We start from the raw sequence: 6,000 nt of genomic DNA, 5'->3' as shown, positions 1-6,000 counted from the left end.
CCATTCTGATACTTTATATTCCACAAATGAGTGCAGTCCTTCTATGTCTGTCCCTCTCTTTCTGACTCATTTCACTTAGCATGATACTCTCTATGTTGATCCAGTTATATGCAAATTTCATTAATTCATCTCAAAGCACCATTTAAACTATTGTTAATGATAGGGTTTCATGCATACAGTATTCCAACACTATATCTTTTACCGACTGCCAGTTTTCCTCCACCCAAAGACTTAAACCCACCTGTTCCTCTGTCCCAGGTAAGCTTGGTTCTACAATCCAACCCTCCTGTCCTCCTGTCTTAAGTAATTTATTACTCCATTACTATGCTTTTTATATGCAATGTATGAAAGAGATCATCCATATCTGTCCTTTTCCTCTGACTAACTTCACTCAACATGGATAACAAATAATGAACATGTATGCACAAATGCCTTTTCAAAATAGTGGTTTTTGGCTTTGGGGGTAGATACCAAGAAGTGGAATTTCTAGGCCAGTTTGAAGTTCAATTCTTAGTTTTGTGAGACAGGTCTATATTGTTTTGTACAGCGAATGAACTAGTAGACATTGCTACCAGCAGTGAATAAAGGTTCCTTTCTCCCCACATCCATGCCAATACTGTTTGTATTTGTTCTTTGTCATATATGCCCGTGTCACTAGTAGAGGTGATATCTCATTGTAGATTTGATTAATATTTCTCTGATTATAAGTGATACAGAGCATTTTTCCCTTATACCTTATATAGTCCTTCCATAAGTTTTCTTCAAAGTGTGTCTGTTCACATCTCACCTCATTTTTCTGTGCAGTATTTGTTGGTGTTAATATTACAATTCCTTTATACATTTTGAATAGAAATTCTTTTTCTTTTTCATATGAGTGATTGGAAAGATTTTCTCCATGTCTGTGTAATGTCTTTTTATTCTAGTTGTTTTCCACTCTTAATTACAATATTAGCTCTGGGTTTATGGTAAATTGCTTAGATTATGTTGGGAAAAGTTCTTTCTAGTCCCATTTTACTGAGTTTTAATCATGAATTGCTACTGTGTCATGTTGAATGCCTCTTCTACACAAATTTACATGATCATATGATCTTTACTTTTCCTTCTGTTCAGCAATAATATCTTAAATTTGATATTTAGTTGACCTATTATCTGGCTTTAAAATTTGACTTTTAATTCTTTTGCTCAAAATGATTTACTTCATCTCTATATGAAAATGAATATTATGAATTTTCTCTATTGTAAAACTATCTATTATGTTTAGATGTTTGCATGTGACCTCAATATGACTATGATTGTCTGGAGGAGAGAAAGTTGTATACAAACATTACAGTCCCTATTGATTTACTTGTAACAAAGCAGGTAATCTATAAATGTATGTTGAATTGGTTTCTGTCTTGTATGAAAGCTCTTTATTCTGCTATGCTTGTTTCTCATTTCCTAAATACACTTTATTTGCCTAAATGATTATGTAATACCTTCTTGCTTTCCTTTATGTACTCTTTTGTATGGACTTTATGTAATTTAAGAATGATATGCAATCTGTACAAAATTAAAATGGCTTGTGCTGACTTTAAAACTCGCTCCACCACAGACTTGGAATTAAAGATACAATAGTCTGGGAAAACAGATAAAATGATTGAGTTCTTTGCCTTTCTCTTGTGAAAGGGTCAAATATTAGGAAAGAATACTTAAAAAACAAAGAGCTTTATGTGACCTTAAAAATTTTATCCGAAATCCAGTCACCATAAAAGCTTCGATATTTTTCATACTCTCTTTCTTGTTATGTCTATTATTTATTCTCTGCAATGAATGATTCTTTTAACCTTTAATATTTCTCAATCCAGACTTTCTTTACAACATGCATTCCATGTCTCAGCAATAAATTGATTAAGGCTAGAATAACTGAAGGAGGTCTGAATGCTAATTTGGTCAAGAACAACATTTTCATCATCAACTAGGTATAAATAAAAGAAACTGTCAATCTTTTATTTTGATATTTTGCTATTCTCACAATAAAAATTATCAATATTCTTTCATATTATCCAATTTTAAGTTTTGCACAGACTAGAAAACCCAGCTCCTGGAAGAGAACAGTGCAGAATCTCCTGCTTCCGCACCTGGCTGTCCTCACTGGGAACCCTTGGAGGAGGGTGGGTTTAGTTTCCCTCCCTGCCCCAAACAGAGACCCAGCAGCTGAAGACCTCCAGTTCCAGCCACAGACATGTTTAAGGCCACTCTCCACATGTTCGGATGAGCCTCATGTATGAAGGAACCAGCAGAGGAACCCAGGTATGCAGGACCCAGGATGTAGATCTCCAAGCCTACTCGGATTGGGACTGGGCATCCTCCACCCAGATCCCCCATCTTCCAGTATTAGGCATTACACTCACCAACTGCCCCCAGAGCCGTGTAATCCCATCAACGGCCAAGACCCAGAGACTAAAACCCAGCTCCCAGAAGCATTCACAGCCGCACCCTATTATCTAGTTCTTACTCTGGAGAACCTGGCAGGGTACCAAAAGTATCCTGCCCACACAGCAGAGTCTGGCAAACTCCCCGTGGTGTATTCAATCTCCTGATCCTTAAAGAGCCTCAAATGTGGCACTTTCTAAAATCTCACGGCTAGGATGAAGGAGATATTACTGGTGCCTGCTCGAGGAAATCAATGAACATCAGGATGAAAGTGATACAGTGTGAAGTTTTGTACAAAAACAATTTTCACATTTCTAAAAACTGATCTAGATAATGATCTTTAGTGGTAATTGAAAAGCTATGAGTTTAAGATTAAAAATTAATTCAAAATATGTGTAAGGAAAGCCAGAACTAGGATCATTTTCTTTTATCTAACTTTTTTTGAGTACCAAATATCACATTACCAAAACCTTATTTTTAAATATTTTGTTAGAATTCTTCTCATGTTTTGAAGAACTCTTTATTCCCTGGACCCCAAATCATGTGAAAATCTTATTGATCTACATTTCTGTCTTAGGGGTATGTTTTGTTTCCATTTAACCAACAAATAAAGCAAAGCTAAAGAAGTTCATGATGTCATTGGTAAGTGGTAGTATGAGGATTAGGACTGAAGTAATGAATATTGAAATGTAATGAATATTGAAACTAAGTAATGAATATTGAAACTAAGTAATGAATATTGAAACTAAGTAATGAATATTGAAACTAAGAACCCCAGTGTTTAAGACCACTCTCCACACGTTTGGATGAGCCTCATGCATGAAGGAACCAGCAGAGGAACCCAGGTGTGCAGGACCCAGGATGTCGATCTCCAAGGCTGCTTGGATTGGGACTGGGCCTCCTCCACCCAGATCCCCCATCTTCCAGTATTAGACATTACACAGTCAATTTTATGACAAAGTTTGGTTAGTTGATTCATCTGTTGTTTGATTGGTTGATCAGTTGATTGATTGAGTAGTTGTTTGGTAGGTGTATTTGTCTTGGTTGGTTGCTTAATGTTTCCTTCCATTTTATAGAGAAGGCTCAAGCATTACAATAAAATTTCTCCTTTTCTTTGGATGTCTTTCAAGCTCTAATTTCCTGTTAGTGAAATCATTTAAATTATATCAGTCTTTTCTCCCAGTTTCTGGCATAGAATTATGAAATAATGACAATTCTTTGCCTCTCATAGCAGAAGTAATTTTTAAGTATTTTCTATCTGATGTAAAAATAGTCAGCATAGCTTCAATCCAGTTTCCATTTGAATGGAGTCACCTTTTCTATTCTTTCATATCTTGTGTGTGTGTTCTTATGTGTTCAATGAGTCTCTTGTAGATAGCAGAGAGAATGACTTGCTTTTCTTTTCTATTAATTCAGAGACTCTAAGCGTACTGATTAAATAATAGCATACATATATGTAATCATCAATAGGCATTACTACAATTTTGCTGTACTTGTCCCTTATAGCTTCATTACTTCTGTTAGACTTGTGCTTTAATTACTTTCTGTTTATCACCAGTGTATTCACTATATTTACTTTGTGGTTACCATTAGACACAGAAATAACTATATTTATAAGAGTATTCTTTAAGTTGACAATTTAAGTTTAATTATATATTATAAAATATATCTGTATTTTTTATAATTTTTGTGGGTTTAGTTTTTTAGCTTTTTAGCTCCTTTAACTTTTTCTTGTTTGGCATATTTTTCTTCAATTCAGAATAATAATTTTTCTAGGAAGAACATTCTTGGTTGCTATGTGTATTTGTCTATTTGTTTTTCTATCAGCACTTTGAACATATTGTGTCACTCCCTCTGGCCTACAACATTTCTACTGGAAAATCATCTGATAGTACTATAAAGAACCTCTTCTATAATAAGTTGTTTTTATCTTGTGTTTTATTTGGCGGAGAGGACCCACAGCATCACTGAGGGTGCCCAAGGTCACTCCCTGCTATGATCAACCAAGCAACGAGGCCCTGACATTTTAGTGCTTGTTCTGTCAGTGTAGTCTTGGGTCTGGAAGTGCTCAGAGACCAGCTTGGTCACATCAGGACCAAACCAGCAGAACTGGAAGCTATGTGGCACCCCAACAAACCCATGACCTCAAATATGCTGGACATGTACCCTGCCACTCAAGCTGTCTCCTTAGCCTGCTCTTGATGCTTTAAAATTCTTTCCTTCTATTTAATCTTGACATGCAAATTATAATGTATTCTGGTATTGCTATACTTTTGAATTAAGAAATAAGCATTGTTTGAGATTTTAAATTGATAGAGACAACAGATGAAATTTATAATTTCAATATAAAATGAACATTTGAGAAATAAAATAGTTCAATTATTTTTAGTTCAATTAATTTTAAGTTTAATTATTTTAAGTTCAGTTAATTTTAATGACACCTCAGTAAAATTAAAAATAATAATGAGGAACTAGAAAGATGGTGCAGGGTTAAAGCAATGTCTTACATGTGGCTGGCTCTGGTTCAGTCCCTTGAGCCATATATAGATTCCATCTGAGCACCATCAAGAGTAATCCCTGAGCACAGCGCCAATAGGAAACCTTAAGCATAGCAGAGTATGGTACAAACTATGCTCCCAAAATAGCAATGAGGCATTTAAGAGACTCAATTTCTCAATAATTAGGTTTTAGTCATTAAATGTTGAATGACTTTCCCAGGTCTAGAGAGATAATACAAGGGCTCGGGGCTGGAGTGATACGGCCAACCTGGGTTCAATTCCCAGCATCCCATATGGTTCCCTGAGCACCACCAAGAGTAATTCCTGAGTGCAAAGCCAGGAGTAACTCCTGAGAATCTCAGGGTGTGACCCAAAAAGAAAAAAAGGGAAAAAACAAGGGTTCATGTGCTTTCTTTGTATGTGTCACTCCAGTTTAATCCACAGCATCACATAGGGTCTCTGAGCCCTATCAGGAATGATCACTGAGCACCACTAAATGTGCACACATGCACCATCACACACACACACACACACAGATAACTAAATAAATCAATTTTGAGAGACTTTAAAAGTTTGGTGAAGTGTTTGAATTGGAAATGTGTACCTTTAGTAAATGTACTAATTGCTTAAAACCTTTGAACATATTTTTCATGTATAATTCTGCCCTTCAGGACACCAAAACACATAATCAGTGTGAACTAATCTCATGCTAAGATTCCCGCCTATTTGCCTTTCCATTTGGCTTCTAGTCAAACTCTTAGAAAATGACGTCAGGCGTGGTGATGGTGGGTATGAGAGCAGAATCTTTAGATGACAGCCAAGATATGAAAAGATCTGCAGGTGGGGAATCCCTGTTTAGTGCCAGCTAAGAGAACCAGAGGATACCCTGTAGGCAGAGTCTATTCAAGAGACTTCAGACAACATTCTGTTACTACTTGGAGATTTTCAATATTTCATCCTAAGTATTTACTGCATGCTTTAATAACAAGATCCAGTTTCCACATTTTGGTCTTGCTATTTTCAAGTATAAGGACTTAAAACTTCAGTGTGTTTCTCTTCCAGTGCCAGTGTAACTAGTCATTTTTGAGAT

The sequence above is a fragment of the Sorex fumeus genome, unplaced genomic scaffold (assembly GCF_029834395.1).
Source record: "Sorex fumeus unplaced genomic scaffold, SorFum_2.1 ptg000006l, whole genome shotgun sequence".
Classification (NCBI taxonomy): domain Eukaryota; kingdom Metazoa; phylum Chordata; class Mammalia; order Eulipotyphla; family Soricidae; genus Sorex; species Sorex fumeus.
This window is presented reverse-complemented; position numbering follows the sequence as displayed.